At 52.1% G+C, this 18,732-nt stretch overlaps 22 non-coding genes across 22 annotated transcripts; all 22 read right to left on the reverse strand.

Annotated features, from left to right (window-relative positions):
• Nucleotides 1-68: 68 nt before the first annotated feature.
• Trnal-uag (transfer RNA leucine (anticodon UAG)) lies at nt 69-150 on the reverse strand. The gene has a single exon. It is a non-coding gene; the product is annotated as a tRNA-Leu (tRNA).
• A 747-nt stretch (nt 151-897) lies between these two features.
• Trnah-gug (transfer RNA histidin (anticodon GUG)) lies at nt 898-969 on the reverse strand. The gene has a single exon. It is a non-coding gene; the product is annotated as a tRNA-His (tRNA).
• Nucleotides 970-1,333: 364 nt separating this feature from the next.
• Nucleotides 1,334-1,405, reverse strand: Trnae-cuc (transfer RNA glutamic acid (anticodon CUC)). Its single transcript has one exon. It is a non-coding gene; the product is annotated as a tRNA-Glu (tRNA).
• Nucleotides 1,406-1,850: 445 nt separating this feature from the next.
• On the reverse strand, nt 1,851-1,932 carry Trnal-uag (transfer RNA leucine (anticodon UAG)). The gene has a single exon. It is a non-coding gene; the product is annotated as a tRNA-Leu (tRNA).
• Nucleotides 1,933-2,679: 747 nt separating this feature from the next.
• On the reverse strand, nt 2,680-2,751 carry Trnah-gug (transfer RNA histidin (anticodon GUG)). Its single transcript has one exon. It is a non-coding gene; the product is annotated as a tRNA-His (tRNA).
• Nucleotides 2,752-3,115: 364 nt separating this feature from the next.
• On the reverse strand, nt 3,116-3,187 carry Trnae-cuc (transfer RNA glutamic acid (anticodon CUC)). Its single transcript has one exon. It is a non-coding gene; the product is annotated as a tRNA-Glu (tRNA).
• Nucleotides 3,188-9,323: 6,136 nt separating this feature from the next.
• On the reverse strand, nt 9,324-9,395 carry Trnae-cuc (transfer RNA glutamic acid (anticodon CUC)). The gene has a single exon. It is a non-coding gene; the product is annotated as a tRNA-Glu (tRNA).
• A 445-nt stretch (nt 9,396-9,840) lies between these two features.
• Nucleotides 9,841-9,922, reverse strand: Trnal-uag (transfer RNA leucine (anticodon UAG)). The gene has a single exon. It is a non-coding gene; the product is annotated as a tRNA-Leu (tRNA).
• A 747-nt stretch (nt 9,923-10,669) lies between these two features.
• Nucleotides 10,670-10,741, reverse strand: Trnah-gug (transfer RNA histidin (anticodon GUG)). The gene has a single exon. It is a non-coding gene; the product is annotated as a tRNA-His (tRNA).
• A 364-nt stretch (nt 10,742-11,105) lies between these two features.
• On the reverse strand, nt 11,106-11,177 carry Trnae-cuc (transfer RNA glutamic acid (anticodon CUC)). The gene has a single exon. It is a non-coding gene; the product is annotated as a tRNA-Glu (tRNA).
• A 445-nt stretch (nt 11,178-11,622) lies between these two features.
• Trnal-uag (transfer RNA leucine (anticodon UAG)) lies at nt 11,623-11,704 on the reverse strand. Its single transcript has one exon. It is a non-coding gene; the product is annotated as a tRNA-Leu (tRNA).
• Nucleotides 11,705-12,451: 747 nt separating this feature from the next.
• On the reverse strand, nt 12,452-12,523 carry Trnah-gug (transfer RNA histidin (anticodon GUG)). The gene has a single exon. It is a non-coding gene; the product is annotated as a tRNA-His (tRNA).
• A 364-nt stretch (nt 12,524-12,887) lies between these two features.
• Nucleotides 12,888-12,959, reverse strand: Trnae-cuc (transfer RNA glutamic acid (anticodon CUC)). The gene has a single exon. It is a non-coding gene; the product is annotated as a tRNA-Glu (tRNA).
• Nucleotides 12,960-13,404: 445 nt separating this feature from the next.
• Nucleotides 13,405-13,486, reverse strand: Trnal-uaa (transfer RNA leucine (anticodon UAA)). The gene has a single exon. It is a non-coding gene; the product is annotated as a tRNA-Leu (tRNA).
• Nucleotides 13,487-14,233: 747 nt separating this feature from the next.
• Trnah-gug (transfer RNA histidin (anticodon GUG)) lies at nt 14,234-14,305 on the reverse strand. Its single transcript has one exon. It is a non-coding gene; the product is annotated as a tRNA-His (tRNA).
• Nucleotides 14,306-14,669: 364 nt separating this feature from the next.
• Trnae-cuc (transfer RNA glutamic acid (anticodon CUC)) lies at nt 14,670-14,741 on the reverse strand. Its single transcript has one exon. It is a non-coding gene; the product is annotated as a tRNA-Glu (tRNA).
• A 445-nt stretch (nt 14,742-15,186) lies between these two features.
• On the reverse strand, nt 15,187-15,268 carry Trnal-uag (transfer RNA leucine (anticodon UAG)). Its single transcript has one exon. It is a non-coding gene; the product is annotated as a tRNA-Leu (tRNA).
• A 747-nt stretch (nt 15,269-16,015) lies between these two features.
• On the reverse strand, nt 16,016-16,087 carry Trnah-gug (transfer RNA histidin (anticodon GUG)). Its single transcript has one exon. It is a non-coding gene; the product is annotated as a tRNA-His (tRNA).
• Nucleotides 16,088-16,451: 364 nt separating this feature from the next.
• Nucleotides 16,452-16,523, reverse strand: Trnae-cuc (transfer RNA glutamic acid (anticodon CUC)). The gene has a single exon. It is a non-coding gene; the product is annotated as a tRNA-Glu (tRNA).
• Nucleotides 16,524-16,968: 445 nt separating this feature from the next.
• Nucleotides 16,969-17,050, reverse strand: Trnal-uag (transfer RNA leucine (anticodon UAG)). Its single transcript has one exon. It is a non-coding gene; the product is annotated as a tRNA-Leu (tRNA).
• Nucleotides 17,051-17,797: 747 nt separating this feature from the next.
• Trnah-gug (transfer RNA histidin (anticodon GUG)) lies at nt 17,798-17,869 on the reverse strand. Its single transcript has one exon. It is a non-coding gene; the product is annotated as a tRNA-His (tRNA).
• Nucleotides 17,870-18,233: 364 nt separating this feature from the next.
• Nucleotides 18,234-18,305, reverse strand: Trnae-cuc (transfer RNA glutamic acid (anticodon CUC)). The gene has a single exon. It is a non-coding gene; the product is annotated as a tRNA-Glu (tRNA).
• Between the last annotated feature and the right edge of the window lie 427 nt (nt 18,306-18,732).

The raw sequence follows: 18,732 nt of genomic DNA on the forward strand, positions 1-18,732 counted from the left end.
GCGTCACAAGAGCTGCGTCCTACCCCACGAGAACACACCGCAACGGCACAAAAATGAGACGTAAAAAGTGGCAACGGTGGGATTCGAACCCACGCCTCCGAAGAGACTGGTGCCTAAAACCAGCGCCTTAGACCGCTCGGCCACGTTACCGTTGGAGCAGCAGCCGCAAAACGTTTCCTTTGTACTACAAAGATCACTTCGAAATGGAAGTATCTTGGCAATCGCCGTGCCATGTATTTCCACCGCTCTCGCACTGGAAGCGTCTCTTTAGGCCATCCACAGCAAGAAAAAGCCGTGCCCGCCGTATGGTAGCGACGCCACTTGTCTGTAGCTGTCGCAGTTAAGGAGACAGCGTCAAGAGACGTTTTCGTGCCGTAACCAGGTTTCGAACCTGGGCTTTCCGTAACCACTAAAGTATCGTAGCTGTAACTGTCAGGCGGAGCTAGAATGCTCCATGTTTCAAATATATGTGAGCTCAAGGAGGTTACACTTGAAGAGAAAGCGGCAGGTTAACGCGATCACAGCAAAACCCCCGGCAGCTACAGGATTCGAAACCGCGCCTACAGAGAGACTGGTGCCTTAAACCAGCGCCTTAAAGCGCTCGGCCACGCTACATGCGCTGCTTGGTGCGACAGTGTTCCTAGCATTTGTACAAACAGTGCACGCCACAGCTTCCTGTTCTGCTGGGACTGGCTGCTCACCCATCGCACTGCAAACAACTGCCCTTTTCGACTACAGAGAGCAGCGGACGTCTGCGCTCTGGGAGGCGACATTACGTGTTGGGGATGAAGTGGTAGGGCAAACTGCGGCCTGCGGAACACGAGTGAAAAAATCAAGAGAGTACTGTCATTTCGAGTACTCGTCATTGCAACGGCAGCAAGGCAAAACTTTCAAAATTGCCGTGACCAGGATTCGAACCTGGGTTATTGCGGCCACAACGCAATGTCCTAACCACTAGACGATCACGGCCACGGACGCGCCCGCGAAAGCAGCTGGCTGTAATGCAAGTGGCGATACACAGCAGAGCCTAGGCCAAGGTGTGCGCCACAGCAGTGTGAGACACGGTCTCCATCACATGTATACGAGCAAATGAACGTGCCTGCGCTGTCAGGACACTAACTACAGTGGTTAGCTGCATTCACCTCCGTGGCAATGTCTTGCAGTCCCCCAAGCCTCTTGACTACAGGTATGTGGCTGGATAACAAGTGGATAGACGCTTCATCTCTCTCGCCGTCGGGTGTTGCCGTGAATCATACTTAACGTAGCTTTCTGCACGCGTCAGCGTAGCGTCAGTCGAGACAAGTCGCATAAGAGGAGCAACAAAAACGCGCCATTCCGGTACCGGGAATCGAACCCGGGCCTCCTGGGTGAGAGCCAGGTATCCTAGCCACTAGACCACACCGGACAACGACGGCAGTGCTCTTTCCAGCGAACGCAGCAGTCACCCACGGTTAACTGACGACAACTGTAAAAAATCCACTCTCTCGCGTTATAGAACGGCGTGCTCCGGACGCATTTCGTGGAGACGGACGCCAGCAATGATGAGAGCAAAAGGTGCCTACAAATCCTGTCGTTGCACCACGCACTGTTCTACGACAATTCACCAAGCAGACGCTCACGCCTTGTTGTGCTGTTTCCTTTGCGGGCAATGAGTGCATCTGCCTTCGACACAGGAAACATTACACGTTTGGCAGCTGTGGGATTGGAACCCACGCCTCCGAAGAGAATGGTGCCTGAAACCAGCGCCTTAGACCGCTCGGCCACGCTACCTACACAACACGCGCGTCACAAGAGCTGCGTCCTACCCCACGAGAACACACCGCAACGGCACAAAAATGAGACGTAAAAAGTGGCAACGGTGGGATTCGAACCCACGCCTCCGAAGAGACTGGTGCCTAAAACCAGCGCCTTAGACCGCTCGGCCACGTTACCGTTGGAGCAGCAGCCGCAAAACGTTTCCTTTGTACTACAAAGATCACTTCGAAATGGAAGTATCTTGGCAATCGCCGTGCCATGTATTTCCACCGCTCTCGCACTGGAAGCGTCTCTTTAGGCCATCCACAGCAAGAAAAAGCCGTGCCCGCCGTATGGTAGCGACGCCACTTGTCTGTAGCTGTCGCAGTTAAGGAGACAGCGTCAAGAGACGTTTTCGTGCCGTAACCAGGTTTCGAACCTGGGCTTTCCGTAACCACTAAAGTATCGTAGCTGTAACTGTCAGGCGGAGCTAGAATGCTCCATGTTTCAAATATATGTGAGCTCAAGGAGGTTACACTTGAAGAGAAAGCGGCAGGTTAACGCGATCACAGCAAAACCCCCGGCAGCTACAGGATTCGAAACCGCGCCTACAGAGAGACTGGTGCCTTAAACCAGCGCCTTAAAGCGCTCGGCCACGCTACATGCGCTGCTTGGTGCGACAGTGTTCCTAGCATTTGTACAAACAGTGCACGCCACAGCTTCCTGTTCTGCTGGGACTGGCTGCTCACCCATCGCACTGCAAACAACTGCCCTTTTCGACTACAGAGAGCAGCGGACGTCTGCGCTCTGGGAGGCGACATTACGTGTTGGGGATGAAGTGGTAGGGCAAACTGCGGCCTGCGGAACACGAGTGAAAAAATCAAGAGAGTACTGTCATTTCGAGTACTCGTCATTGCAACGGCAGCAAGGCAAAACTTTCAAAATTGCCGTGACCAGGATTCGAACCTGGGTTATTGCGGCCACAACGCAATGTCCTAACCACTAGACGATCACGGCCACGGACGCGCCCGCGAAAGCAGCTGGCTGTAATGCAAGTGGCGATACACAGCAGAGCCTAGGCCAAGGTGTACGCCACAGCAGTGTCAGACACGGTCTCCATCACATGTATACGAGCAAATGAACGTGCCTGCGCTGTCAGGACACTAACTACAGTGGTTAGCTGCATTCACCTCCGTGGCAATGTCTTGCAGTCCCCCAAGCCTCTTGACTACAGGTATGTGGCTGGATAACAAGTGGATAGACGCTTCATCTCTCTCGCCGTCGGGTGTTGCCGTGAATCATACTTAACGTAGCTTTCTGCACGCGTCAGCGTAGCGTCAGTCGAGACAAGTCGCATAAGAGGAGCAACAAAAACGCGCCATTCCGGTACCGGGAATCGAACCCGGGCCTCCTGGGTGAGAGCCAGGTATCCTAGCCACTAGACCACACCGGACAACGACGGCAGTGCTCTTTCCAGCGAACGCAGCAGTCACCCACGGTTAACTGACGACAACTGTAAAAAATCCACTCTCTCGCGTTATAGAACGGCGTGCTCCGGACGCATTTCGTGGAGACGGACGCCAGCAATGATGAGAGCAAAAGGTGCCTACAAATCCTGTCGTTGCACCACGCACTGTTCTACGACAATTCACCAAGCAGACGCTCACGCCTTGTTGTGCTGTTTCCTTTGCGGGCAATGAGTGCATCTGCCTTCGACACAGGAAACATTACACGTTTGGCAGCTGTGGGATTGGAACCCACGCCTCCGAAGAGAATGGTGCCTGAAACCAGCGCCTTAGACCGCTCGGCCACGCTACCTACACAACACGCGCGTCACAAGAGCTGCGTCCTACCCCACGAGAACACACCGCAACGGCACAAAAATGAGACGTAAAAAGTGGCAACGGTGGGATTCGAACCCACGCCTCCGAAGAGACTGGTGCCTAAAACCAGCGCCTTAGACCGCTTTTTTTTTTTTTTTTTTTTTTTTTTTTTTTTTTTTTTTTTTTTTCTGGGCGCGACTGTAGCGCTGCGCCCTGGATCAAATAGCACTGCACATTGCTGGTGACCCACGTGTTTAGTAGTGACGCAACTGCTAGGATGCAGCTGAACGTCCGCCATTTGAGAGCGAGAAAATTTTCGCAGTCGGCAGGACTCTAACCTACGCTCCCAGAGGGAATCTGATTTCAAGCCAGACGCCTTAACCACTTTTTTTTTTTTTTTTTTATCGAGCTCGACACAGTCTGCAAAAGAAATAATTTTAGCAGAGCGTGGTTTCGATCCACGGACCTCTGTGTTTTTTTTTTTTTTTTTTTTTTACCGGGAATCGAACACTGGCCTCCTGGGTGAAAGCCAGGTATCCTAGCCACTTTTTTTTTTTTTTTTTTTTTTTTGTTAAATTGCATTTTCATTGTTGTTAAATAGAAAGCTGGCGGCAAACGTCGGTAGTGGAGCCTTTCCCTCGGGCGCCTGGTGATGTAGGTCGGGGTCAGTGATGCGCCGCAAAAGCAGTGGGGCCTCTTCGCGGCACTGCCATTGCTTCGCGCTCCAAACCCCTCCCGTGTCACCAAGAAAGACAACCAGTGGTCACTAGCCTATTCCCACTCTTTCGAAAGCAATGTGGAGCATATTACCAAATGTCTTCTTATGAGCCGGGTACTTGAGCACCTTGTCAAATTCGGTTTCCATGTACATTAAAAATTCAAGTCGATTGTCGCCTCCAACGTTGTTAAAAATGTAACTGGTGAACTTCCCCATGAGCCACATCACTGCATTGTTTTTCGTCTGAGGGAAGTAGCGTTCAGCGGGGCGGTACAAATGCTGAGGAGTGAAAGTGTGCGCAGAAGTCCTGGTGATTAGGGCAAGTTTCTCTCTGGTCCACTGCCAGTTGTAAATATGGCCGCCACACGTATATCGATGACACACAGTGTCGACAAGGTGACATTTGCCACAGAGGTTGGTGTCACTTAACCCTATTCCAAACAGACGTTCATTAGTACAGATGAGATTATTGATAACTTTGTACCACGCTGTCCGTGCATCACTCGAAAGAACCGTACTACTAATATTTTTCCAGACGACGTCCCATGCGAAACCAGGGAACTTGGATTCAATGACATTGTTGCTGTGCAGCCGTTTCCGTTCTGCGAAAATCGCCTTCGCCGTGACTGTCGGCGACCGTAAAAGTTCTTTGCTGATGTAGCTGCGTTCAAGATAAAAGTCCCTTACATGTTTAAGTTTAAAACTGATGTGCTGAAGATTGACGGGTGGATCGATACTGTGTGGCCGGACTATATTGTACAACTTTGCCGTGAGGCATTCCGGGGAGTGGGACATGATAGTTAATGTTCTGTTGACATACAATGCCATTGCTTTACATTTAATGTCCGTCAAACCCAGGCCCCCTTTACAAGGATCCAGAATTGCTGGTTTGACAGAGACACGAAATAATTCCCCACGCCACAAAAAATTTGCTAAGCCGGGACATAATGGCCTTCGCTATCATGGCGGGAAGAGGGAAAATTTGTGCAGTGTAGTAAGCCTTAGACAAGATATAAGTATTTAATAAACGAACCCTTTGAAATTGGTCCAGGCAGCGGGAGTGATTGGCAATCAGTGCCCCCTGGATAGTCCGTGAAACCTCGCGCCAATTTATCGAAATCATTCGGAAAATGGATGTCGTCAGGACCATTCCAATAGCTTTATGTTGATGGACATTAGTCGCCCACGCAATACGCAACTGGGCAAGCCCCTTGAGGTTTAAAAATTTACTTTTTTGAACGTTCTGCCTCGCACCGGATGCCGAACAATAGGTCGCGAGCGCCAACTCAAGTTGTGACACATCCGCCTGATTTCTGATGATGACGCCAACATCATCCGCGTATGCGCCCACCACAGTTTTCATTCCTGAAACTGTAATTCCGGTGAGTCGACATCGTAGCTGTCGTAAAAAGGGTTCTAGAGAAAGAACAAAAAGCAGCATTGACAAGGGACTGCCTTGGGGGACGCCACGTTGTATTCCGATGCGCTTCGTCAACTGGCAATTAACAGAGAGTTGTGCTGTGATTCCCATCGCCACGTTCTGGATGACGGCTATGGAGGTGTCGAGAAACCCCATCCGGCGCAACGTCTCTATCAGATACGGATGATCGACCCTATCAAACGCTTTGTGGAAATCGACAAAAAGCAGTCCACATTTAATATTGCATGCGTGAGTCAGGGCAACGACGTCCCGGTATAAAGCAGCAGTTTGTAAGATGGTCTTCTTAAAGGCGCAGGTCTGTTGGGGGCAAATGATTTTAGCGGTGAGCGGCATAATGCGGTGATGGAGTACTCGAGCTAGAAGTTTATAATCGGAGTTCAAAAGTGAAATCGGTCGGAGGTTGGTTAAACGTTTGCAACCCTTATTCTTCGGGAGAAGTACAATTTTGCATTGTTTAAATTCTGCTGGCACCGGTGTTCCCCGTAAGACTTCATTGATTAGGTGGGTGAACTTGTCTCCTATTAAAGGCCAAAACCTTTTATAGAATTCAACGGGTAGGCCGTCAGGTCCTGGTGATTTGTTAACGGCAGAATTGCAGATGACGGCGTAAACATCATCATTTTCGACAGTCGAAGAAAGAGCGTCATTGTCATCTCCCGTAAGTTGTGGAGTATGAGAGCCAAAAAGTTCGTCATAATCGTCCACATTTGTGTCCCCCGGTGCATACATGTTTGAATAGTAAGCGGAGATTTCCTGGAGTATTCCCTGCTGCGTGCTGAGTTTCGTACCATCCTCGAGTTGAAGTTCGTCTATGAAAGTGCCTCGTCTAGTTTTGCTGTCACGAATAAGATGATACAAGGCAGTAGTCTCATCTGCAATGACGGATTTCGCTTTGGACCGTACCTTAAGGCCCTCCAGTTCTTCACGTTTCAAGCGCAGTAATTTGGCTTTTATCAGTTTGATATCTTTCAGGCGTGTCGTCACGGCTCCCGCCTGATCATAAAGATCCCGTAACACACTGTAATAAAACTCGACGGTGGCTTTCCGTTCCCTAGCCCTGCGGATACTAAAGGATATTAAAACACTCCTGATCTGTGGCTTCGCCCGTCGGGTCCACCATTCAATCACACTTCGAAAGTTGTGAAGTGAACGGAGACACAGCACCCATGCAGCAGTTATTTCGTCGTCTAATTCTGCGTCCGACAATAAAGAAACATTTAGATGCCACTGGTTTCGTACTCGGCGAGCAGGTTGTTGTGGCAGATTGAGACATGTTAACAACGCACTATGGTCGGAGAAAATGACGGGAACAGTTTCAGCGTGCGTTACGTTGCTTTTTAAATCATCCGAGACATAAATTCTGTCGATTCTGCTAGAAGAGTTGGCAACGGTATGAGTAAACTTCACCAGCGTGGGGTATCGTACCTCCCACACATCGTGCAGTTTGAGATCAACAACAAGGCGTCGCAACTCACCAGAATAATTAAAATTAGGAGTCTGATCTTTGCGGCCCAGAACACAATTAAAGTCACCACCGAGTATCAGTGGTGAGGGATTTCGCCGCAAGAGGTAAATGATATCGTCTTTGAAAAACGCGGCTCGTGCTGCCCGGTGACTACTACCAGAGGGTGCATATAAATTGACAAAAGTGACCCCTGCGATGGTAAGCCCAATCCCTCTCCCCGACTCTAACGTATCAACGTTTTGAACGGGAATGCCTTCCCGAACTAAAATGGCAGTACCGACGTGCGCTTCCGGTGAAATATTGGAAAAACATACAAATCCGGTAAAGTCGAGGTGGGGCGATACAACCTCCTGAAGAAATGCGATGTCAGTCGCTGATTCGTAGAGAAACTGTTTGAGAGCAGCGAGTTTTAAATCCGAATGGATCCTGTTAATATTGAGAGTGGAAAGCGTGTAGGATTGCAACATGAAGCACGGAGATGTCTAATCACCTGTCAGGCCATCATTCCACGCCAGAACCTTCGTGAGAATCTGACTTCGAAGGTGCGTCAGCATCGGCGCCGGAACCTTTCTTTTTAGGCTTCCTGCGAACAACATTGACATTGGGTTTCACCGAGTGTCGGCGCCAACCTCCCGTTGAGAAATTCGCAGCGGAAGGCGGGGTAGGAGGATCGGAGCTGACGTCAGGTGCCAGCGCCGCCTCCACTGCACACGGTGATTGCTCAGACTGCAAAACTACTTCCGGCGACCTATCTCTTCCACATGCTCTTTCGATAGCTGAGTGTTGATCAACGGTGGAACCTTCCGTTTGTTTGTTGTCGGGCTGAGGCGGTGACGTAGCCGGCTGTTTACGCCCACGCACTTCCCCGTCCTGTTTACAAACGGTGTCAACATCGGTCGGTCGGTCGGTCTGCATCGGTTGACATGCCTCAGGTGACAGGCGTGGTATTGAAGCTACCGCGGCCTGTTCGTTTACGGGTAAGGGATCCAACTGAGCAACTGGCACCGGTGAATTGGCGCCACAATCCGAAAGCAGGGAATGTTCGGAGCCCGGAACCTCAAACATCGGCGGCGATGTGCCATCGACAGATGACCTAGCCACATTAATGTCATCGTCGTCTGCACTACCGCCATCGTAAGTGCGTCGTCTCTTGTGAGTAACGACACCACTTTGAACAACAGAAGAGTCTGAAGTCTCCTTCCGCGCTAGCGGTGGAAAGTCAGCAGCACGATGCTGCGCCCTATCTTCATCTTTGTCCAGGATGGGGGAACTGGACCCATCTGTCACAGAATTTTCCTTCACAAGGTCGGCCAGAGTCAACCTTTTGCGCTGCTGTAAGTGGGTTTGCAAAACAAAGACCCGTTTCGGACAATCCTGCCTCATATGTCCACTCTCATTACAGACATGACAGGTCAAAGTCTGTCCACTGTACATAACATGAGCCTTATATCCGCAAACTTGAACATGAGAGGGAATATTATACTTGACTTGCATGTCGACCGAACGCACACCGCTAAAGCATTGCAACCGGTGTTGGCTGGACCACCGTTCATTCCTAATTTGCTTAATTTCACCATACTTAGAAAGAACGTCTTTTAAATAACAGTTGTCAACCTCGGGGGGCAAGTTAAAAACACGCACATGCTTGTAATCAACATCAGCATTACAAACTGTGACCTTACTCACCGAATTGTCACGGTGGCGGAATTCAGCTTCCCCATCAAATTTGTTTAATATCCGTTCCAGCACCAAAGGCGAGAGCAGCTTGACATAAAAACAGTATTGTTCCAGATCATAGTAAGCCGTATGTATCTGATCAGATGTGAGGCCAACAACATCAACAATCCAGTCGTGAATTTCCAGTGAACTGGGTTGTACATATCGGGTAGCCTTGTCAAAACCAAAGCGCACAGTAAGCTTCCTGGGAAACATGGTAGACATTGCAGCAGATAAACAGCGGCCAAAACCGCTTTCAAGACAGAAACAAAATTGACGTCGAAAACACAAGTACAAACACACAAAACACTAACACACACGGAACGAAGAGTAACAAGAGCTAGTCGCGACTTCGAAACACAGCAGCAAAGCGGAGCGCTAACACGTCCTCACAGCACGCCGTCTGAAGCGGAACTATACGCGCCATTCCGGTACCGGGAATCGAACCCGGGCCTCCTGGGTGAGAGCCAGGTATCCTAGCCACTAGACCACACCGGACAACGACGGCAGTGCTCTTTCCAGCGAACGCAGCAGTCACCCACGGTTAACTGACGACAACTGTAAAAAATCCACTCTCTCGCGTTATAGAACGGCGTGCTCCGGACGCATTTCGTGGAGACGGACGCCAGCAATGATGAGAGCAAAAGGTGCCTACAAATCCTGTCGTTGCACCACGCACTGTTCTACGACAATTCACCAAGCAGACGCTCACGCCTTGTTGTGCTGTTTCCTTTGCGGGCAATGAGTGCATCTGCCTTCGACACAGGAAACATTACACGTTTGGCAGCTGTGGGATTGGAACCCACGCCTCCGAAGAGAATGGTGCCTGAAACCAGCGCCTTAGACCGCTCGGCCACGCTACCTACACAACACGCGCGTCACAAGAGCTGCGTCCTACCCCACGAGAACACACCGCAACGGCACAAAAATGAGACGTAAAAAGTGGCAACGGTGGGATTCGAACCCACGCCTCCGAAGAGACTGGTGCCTAAAACCAGCGCCTTAGACCGCTCGGCCACGTTACCGTTGGAGCAGCAGCCGCAAAACGTTTCCTTTGTACTACAAAGATCACTTCGAAATGGAAGTATCTTGGCAATCGCCGTGCCATGTATTTCCACCGCTCTCGCACTGGAAGCGTCTCTTTAGGCCATCCACAGCAAGAAAAAGCCGTGCCCGCCGTATGGTAGCGACGCCACTTGTCTGTAGCTGTCGCAGTTAAGGAGACAGCGTCAAGAGACGTTTTCGTGCCGTAACCAGGTTTCGAACCTGGGCTTTCCGTAACCACTAAAGTATCGTAGCTGTAACTGTCAGGCGGAGCTAGAATGCTCCATGTTTCAAATATATGTGAGCTCAAGGAGGTTACACTTGAAGAGAAAGCGGCAGGTTAACGCGATCACAGCAAAACCCCCGGCAGCTACAGGATTCGAAACCGCGCCTACAGAGAGACTGGTGCCTTAAACCAGCGCCTTAAAGCGCTCGGCCACGCTACATGCGCTGCTTGGTGCGCCAGTGTTCCTAGCATTTGTACAAACAGTGCACGCCACAGCTTCCTGTTCTGCTGGGACTGGCTGCTCACCCATCGCACTGCAAACAACTGCCCTTTTCGACTACAGAGAGCAGCGGACGTCTGCGCTCTGGGAGGCGACATTACGTGTTGGGGATGAAGTGGTAGGGCAAACTGCGGCCTGCGGAACACGAGTGAAAAAATCAAGAGAGTACTGTCATTTCGAGTACTCGTCATTGCAACGGCAGCAAGGCAAAACTTTCAAAATTGCCGTGACCAGGATTCGAACCTGGGTTATTGCGGCCACAACGCAATGTCCTAACCACTAGACGATCACGGCCACGGACGCGCCCGCGAAAGCAGCTGGCTGTAATGCAAGTGGCGATACACAGCAGAGCCTAGGCCAAGGTGTACGCCACAGCAGTGTGAGACACGGTCTCCATCACATGTATACGAGCAAATGAACGTGCCTGCGCTGTCAGGACACTAACTACAGTGGTTAGCTGCATTCACCTCCGTGGCAATGTCTTGCAGTCCCCCAAGCCTCTTGACTACAGGTATGTGGCTGGATAACAAGTGGATAGACGCTTCATCTCTCTCGCCGTCGGGTGTTGCCGTGAATCATACTTAACGTAGCTTTCTGCACGCGTCAGCGTAGCGTCAGTCGAGACAAGTCGCATAAGAGGAGCAACAAAAACGCGCCATTCCGGTACCGGGAATCGAACCCGGGCCTCCTGGGTGAGAGCCAGGTATCCTAGCCACTAGACCACACCGGACAACGACGGCAGTGCTCTTTACAGCGAACGCAGCAGTCACCCACGGTTAACTGACGACAACTGTAAAAAATCCACTCTCTCGCGTTATAGAACGGCGTGCTCCGGACGCATTTCGTGGAGACGGACGCCAGCAATGATGAGAGCAAAAGGTGCCTACAAATCCTGTCGTTGCACCACGCACTGTTCTACGACAATTCACCAAGCAGACGCTCACGCCTTGTTGTGCTGTTTCCTTTGCGGGCAATGAGTGCATCTGCCTTCGACACAGGAAACATTACACGTTTGGCAGCTGTGGGATTGGAACCCACGCCTCCGAAGAGAATGGTGCCTGAAACCAGCGCCTTAGACCGCTCGGCCACGCTACCTACACAACACGCGCGTCACAAGAGCTGCGTCCTACCCCACGAGAACACACCGCAACGGCACAAAAATGAGACGTAAAAAGTGGCAACGGTGGGATTCGAACCCACGCCTCCGAAGAGACTGGTGCCTAAAACCAGCGCCTTAGACCGCTCGGCCACGTTACCGTTGGAGCAGCAGCCGCAAAACGTTTCCTTTGTACTACAAAGATCACTTCGAAATGGAAGTATCTTGGCAATCGCCGTGCCATGTATTTCCACCGCTCTCGCACTGGAAGCGTCTCTTTAGGCCATCCACAGCAAGAAAAAGCCGTGCCCGCCGTATGGTAGCGACGCCACTTGTCTGTAGCTGTCGCAGTTAAGGAGACAGCGTCAAGAGACGTTTTCGTGCCGTAACCAGGTTTCGAACCTGGGCTTTCCGTAACCACTAAAGTATCGTAGCTGTAACTGTCAGGCGGAGCTAGAATGCTCCATGTTTCAAATATATGTGAGCTCAAGGAGGTTACACTTGAAGAGAAAGCGGCAGGTTAACGCGATCACAGCAAAACCCCCGGCAGCTACAGGATTCGAAACCGCGCCTACAGAGAGACTGGTGCCTTAAACCAGCGCCTTAAAGCGCTCGGCCACGCTACATGCGCTGCTTGGTGCGACAGTGTTCCTAGCATTTGTACAAACAGTGCACGCCACAGCTTCCTGTTCTGCTGGGACTGGCTGCTCACCCATCGCACTGCAAACAACTGCCCTTTTCGACTACAGAGAGCAGCGGACGTCTGCGCTCTGGGAGGCGACATTACGTGTTGGGGATGAAGTGGTAGGGCAAACTGCGGCCTGCGGAACACGAGTGAAAAAATCAAGAGAGTACTGTCATTTCGAGTACTCGTCATTGCAACGGCAGCAAGGCAAAACTTTCAAAATTGCCGTGACCAGGATTCGAACCTGGGTTATTGCGGCCACAACGCAATGTCCTAACCACTAGACGATCACGGCCACGGACGCGCCCGCGAAAGCAGCTGGCTGTAATGCAAGTGGCGATACACAGCAGAGCCTAGGCCAAGGTGTACGCCACAGCAGTGTGAGACACGGTCTCCATCACATGTATACGAGCAAATGAACGTGCCTGCGCTGTCAGGACACTAACTACAGTGGTTAGCTGCATTCACCTCCGTGGCAATGTCTTGCAGTCCCCCAAGCCTCTTGACTACAGGTATGTGGCTGGATAACAAGTGGATAGACGCTTCATCTCTCTCGCCGTCGGGTGTTGCCGTGAATCATACTTAACGTAGCTTTCTGCACGCGTCAGCGTAGCGTCAGTCGAGACAAGTCGCATAAGAGGAGCAACAAAAACGCGCCATTCCGGTACCGGGAATCGAACCCGGGCCTCCTGGGTGAGAGCCAGGTATCCTAGCCACTAGACCACACCGGACAACGACGGCAGTGCTCTTTACAGCGAACGCAGCAGTCACCCACGGTTAACTGACGACAACTGTAAAAAATCCACTCTCTCGCGTTATAGAACGGCGTGCTCCGGACGCATTTCGTGGAGACGGACGCCAGCAATGATGAGAGCAAAAGGTGCCTACAAATCCTGTCGTTGCACCACGCACTGTTCTACGACAATTCACCAAGCAGACGCTCACGCCTTGTTGTGCTGTTTCCTTTGCGGGCAATGAGTGCATCTGCCTTCGACACAGGAAACATTACACGTTTGGCAGCTGTGGGATTGGAACCCACGCCTCCGAAGAGAATGGTGCCTGAAACCAGCGCCTTAGACCGCTCGGCCACGCTACCTACACAACACGCGCGTCACAAGAGCTGCGTCCTACCCCACGAGAACACACCGCAACGGCACAAAAATGAGACGTAAAAAGTGGCAACGGTGGGATTCGAACCCACGCCTCCGAAGAGACTGGTGCTTAAAACCAGCGCCTTAGACCGCTCGGCCACGTTACCGTTGTAGCAGCAGCCGCAAAACGTTTCCTTTGTATTACAAAGATCACTTCGAAATGGAAGTATCTTGGCAATCGCCGTGCCATGTATTTCCACCGCTCTCCCACTGGAAGCGTCTCTTTAGGCCATCCACAGCAAGAAAAAGCCGTGCCCGCCGTATGGTAGCGACGCCACTTGTCTGTAGCTGTCGCAGTTAAGGAGACAGCGTCAAGAGACGTTTTCGTGCCGTGACCAGGTTTCGAACCTGGGCTTTCCGTAACCACTAAAGTATCGTAGCTGTAACTGTCAGGCGGAGCTAGAATGCTCCATGTATCAAACATATGTGAGCTCAAGGAGGTTACACTTGAAGAGAAAGCGGCAGGTTAACGCGATCACAGCAAAACCCCCGGCAGCTACAGGATTCGAAACCGCGCCTACAGAGAGACTGGTGCCTTAAACCAGCGCCTTAAAGCGCTCGGCCACGCTACGTGCGCTGCTTGGTGCGCCAGTGTTCCTAGCATTTGTACAAACAGTGCACGCCACAGCTTCCTGTTCTGCTGGGACTGGCTGCTCACCCATCGCACTGCAAACAACTGCCCTTTTCGACTACAGAGAGCAGCGGACGTCTGCGCTCTGGGAGGCGACATTACGTGTTGGGGATGAAGTGGTAGGGCAAACTGCGGCCTGCGGAACACGAGTGAAAAAATCAAGAGAGTACTGTCATTTCGAGTACTCGTCATTGCAACGGCAGCAAGGCAAAACTTTCAAAATTGCCGTGACCAGGATTCGAACCTGGGTTATTGCGGCCACAACGCAATGTCCTAACCACTAGACGATCACGGCCACGGACGCGCCCGCGAAAGCAGCTGGCTGTAATGCAAGTGGCGATACACAGCAGAGCCTAGGCCAAGGTGTACGCCACAGCAGTGTGAGACACGGTCTCCATCACATGTATACGAGCAAATGAACGTGCCTGCGCTGTCAGGACACTAACTACAGTGGTTAGCTGCATTCACCTCCGTGGCAATGTCTTGCAGTCCCCCAAGCCTCTTGACTACAGGTATGTGGCTGGATAACAAGTGGATAGACGCTTCATCTCTCTCGCCGTCGGGTGTTGCCGTGAATCATACTTAACGTAGCTTTCTGCACGCGTCAGCGTAGCGTCAGTCGAGACAAGTCGCATAAGAGGAGCAACAAAAACGCGCCATTCCGGTACCGGGAATCGAACCCGGGCCTCCTGGGTGAGAGCCAGGTATCCTACCCACTAGACCACACCGGACAACGACGGCAGTGCTCTTTCCAGCGAACGCAGCAGTCACCCACGGTTAACTGACGACAACTGTAAAAAATCCACTCTCTCGCGTTATAGAACGGCGTGCTCCGGACGCATTTCGTGGAGACGGACGCCAGCAATGATGAGAGCAAAAGGTGCCTACAAATCCTGTCGTTGCACCACGCACTGTTCTACGACAATTCACCAAGCAGACGCTCACGCCTTGTTGTGCTGTTTCCTTTGCGGGCAATGAGTGCATCTGCCTTCGACACAGGAAACATTACACGTTTGGCAGCTGTGGGATTGGAACCCACGCCTCCGAAGAGAATGGTGCCTGAAACCAGCGCCTTAGACCGCTCGGCCACGCTACCTACACAACACGCGCGTCACAAGAGCTGCGTCCTACCCCACGAGAACACACCGCAACGGCACAAAAATGAGACGTAAAAAGTGGCAACGGTGGGATTCGAACCCACGCCTCCGAAGAGACTGGTGCCTAAAACCAGCGCCTTAGACCGCTCGGCCACGTTACCGTTGGAGCAGCAGCCGCAAAACGTTTCCTTTGTACTACAAAGATCACTTCGAAATGGAAGTATCTTGGCAATCGCCGTGCCATGGATTTCCACCGCTCTCCCACTGGAAGCGTCTCTTTAGGCCATCCACAGCAAGAAAAAGCCGTGCCCGCCGTATGGTAGCGACGCCACTTGTCTGTAGCTGTCGCAGTTAAGGAGACAGCGTCAAGAGACGTTTTCGTGCCGTGACCAGGTTTCGAACCTGGGCTTTCCGTAACCACTAAAGTATCGTAGCTGTAACTGTCAGGCGGAGCTAGAATGCTCCATGTATCAAACATATGTGAGCTCAAGGAGGTTACACTTGAAGAGAAAGCGGCAGGTTAACGCGATCACAGCAAAACCCCCGGCAGCTACAGGATTCGAAACCGCGCCTACAGAGAGACTGGTGCCTTAAACCAGCGCCTTAAAGCGCTCGGCCACGCTATGTGCGCTGCTTGGTGCGCCAGTGTTCCTAGCATTTGTACAAACAGTGCACGCCACAGCTTCCTGTTCTGCTGGGACTGGCTGCTCACCCATCGCACTGCAAACAACTGCCCTTTTCGACTACAGAGAGCAGCGAACGTCTGCGCTCTGGGAGGCGACATTACGTGTTGGGGATGAAGTGGTAGGGCAAACTGCGGCCTGCGGAACACGAGTGAAAAAATCAAGAGAGTACTGTCATTTCGAGTACTCGTCATTGCAACGGCAGCAAGGCAAAACTTTCAAAATTGCCGTGACCAGGAATCGAACCTGGGTTATTGCGGCCACAACGCAATGTCCTAACCACTAGACGATCACGGCCACGGACGCGCCCGCGAAAGCAGCTGGCTGTAATGCAAGTGGCGATACACAGCAGAGCCTAGGCCAAGGTGTACGCCACAGCAGTGTCAGACACGGTCTCCATCACATGTATACGAGCAAATGAACGTGCCTGCGCTGTCAGGACACTAACTACAGTGGTTAGCTGCATTCACCTCCGTGGCAATGTCTTGCAGTCCCCCAAGCCTCTTGACTACAGGTATGTGGCTGGATAACAAGTGGATAGACGCTTCATCTCTCTCGCCGTCGGGTGTTGCCGTGAATCATACTTAACGTAGCTTTCTGCACGCGTCAGCGTAGCGTCAGTCGAGACAAGTCGCATAAGAGGAGCAACAAAAACGCGCCATTCCGGTACCGGGAATCGAACCCGGGCCTCCGGGGTGAGAGCCAGGTATCCTAGCCACTAGACCACACCGGACAACGACGGCAGTGCTCTTTACAGCGAACGCAGCAGTCACCCACGGTTAACTGACGACAACTGTAAAAAATCCACTCTCTCGCGTTATAGAACGGCGTGCTCCGGACGCATTTCGTGGAGACGGACGCCAGCAATGATGAGAGCAAAAGGTGCCTACAAATCCTGTCGTTGCACCACGCACTGTTCTACGACAATTCACCAAGCAGACGCTCACGCCTTGCTGTGCTGTTTCCTTTGCGGGCAATGAGTGCATCTGCCTTCGACACAGGAAACATTACACGTTTGGCAGCTGTGGGATTGGAACCCACGCCTCCGAAGAGAATGGTGCCTGAAACCAGCGCCTTAGACCGCTCGGCCACGCTACCTACACAACACGCGCGTCACAAGAGCTGCGTCCTACCCCACGAGAACACACCGCAACGGCACAAAAATGAGACGTAAAAAGTGGCAACGGTGGGATTCGAACCCACGCCTCCGAAGAGACTGGTGCCTAAAACCAGCGCCTTAGACCGCTCGGCCACGTTACCGTTGGAGCAGCAGCCGCAAAACGTTTCCTTTGTACTACAAAGATCACTTCGAAATGGAAGTATCTTGGCAATCGCCGTGCCATGGATTTCCACCGCTCTCCCACTGGAAGCGTCTCTTTAGGCCATCCACAGCAAGAAAAAGCCGTGCCCGCCGTATGGTAGCGACGCCACTTGTCTGTAGCTGTCGCAGTTAAGGAGACAGCGTCAAGAGACGTTTTCGTGCCGTGACCAGGTTTCGAACCTGGGCTTTCCGTAACCACTAAAGTATCGTAGCTGTAACTGTCAGGCGGAGCTAGAATGCTCCATGTATCAAACATATGTGAGCTCAAGGAGGTTACACTTGAAGAGAAAGCGGCAGGTTAACGCGATCACAGCAAAACCCCCGGCAGCTACAGGATTCGAAACCGCGCCTACAGAGAGACTGGTGCCTTAAACCAGCGCCTTAAAGCGCTCGGCCACGCTATGTGCGCTGCTTGGTGCGCCAGTGTTCCTAGCATTTGTACAAACAGTGCACGCCACAGCTTCCTGTTCTGCTGGGACTGGCTGCTCACCCATCGCACTGCAAACAACTGCCCTTTTCGACTACAGGGAGCAGCGGACGTCTGCGCTCTGGGAGGCGACATTACGTGTTAGGGATGAAGTGGTAGGGCAAACTGCGGCCTGCGGAACACGAGTGAAAAAATCAAGAGAGTACTGTCATTTCGAGTACTCGTCATTGCAACGGCAGCAAGGCAAAACTTTCAAAATTGCCGTGACCAGGAATCGAACCTGGGTTATTGCGGCCACAACGCAATGTCCTAACCACTAGACGATCACGGCCACGGACGCGCCCGCGAAAGCAGCTGGCTGTAATGCAAGTGGCGATACACAGCAGAGCCTAGGCCAAGGTGTACGCCACAGCAGTGTGAGACACGGTCTCCATCACATGTATACGAGCAAATGAACGTGCCTGCGCTGTCAGGACACTAACTACAGTGGTTAGCTGCATTCACCTCCGTGGCAATGTCTTGCAGTCCCCCAAGCCTCTTGACTACAGGTATGTGGCTGGATAACAAGTGGATAGACGCTTCATCTCTCTCGCCGTCGGGTGTTGCCGTGAATCATACTTAACGTAGCTTTCTGCACGCGTCAGCGTAGCGTCAGTCGAGACAAGTCGCATAAGAGGAGCAACAAAAACGCGCCATTCCGGTACCGGGAATCGAACCCGGGCCTCCTGGGTGAGAGCCAGGTATCCTACCCACTAGACCACACCGGACAACGACGGCAGTGCTCTTTCCAGCGAACGCAGCAGTCACCCACGGTTAACTGACGACAACTGTAAAAAATCCACTCTCTCGCGTTATAGAACGGCGTGCTCCGGACGCATTTCGTGGAGACGGACGCCAGCAATGATGAGAGCAAAAGGTGCCTACAAATCCTGTCGTTGCACCACGCACTGTTCTACGACAATTCACCAAGCAGACGCTCACGCCTTGTTGTGCTTTTTCCTTTGCGGGCAATGAGTGCATCTGCCTTCGACACAGGAAACATTACACGTTTGGCAGCTGTGGGATTGGAACCCACGCCTCCGAAGAGAATGGTGCCTGAAACCAGCGCCTTAGACCGCTCGGCCACGCTACCTACACAACACGCGCGTCACAAGAGCTGCGTCCTACCCCACGAGAACACACCGCAACGGCACA

Source organism: Schistocerca serialis, chromosome 1 (assembly GCF_023864345.2).
Source record: "Schistocerca serialis cubense isolate TAMUIC-IGC-003099 chromosome 1, iqSchSeri2.2, whole genome shotgun sequence".
In the NCBI taxonomy this organism is placed as follows: Eukaryota; Metazoa; Arthropoda; class Insecta; order Orthoptera; family Acrididae; genus Schistocerca; species Schistocerca serialis.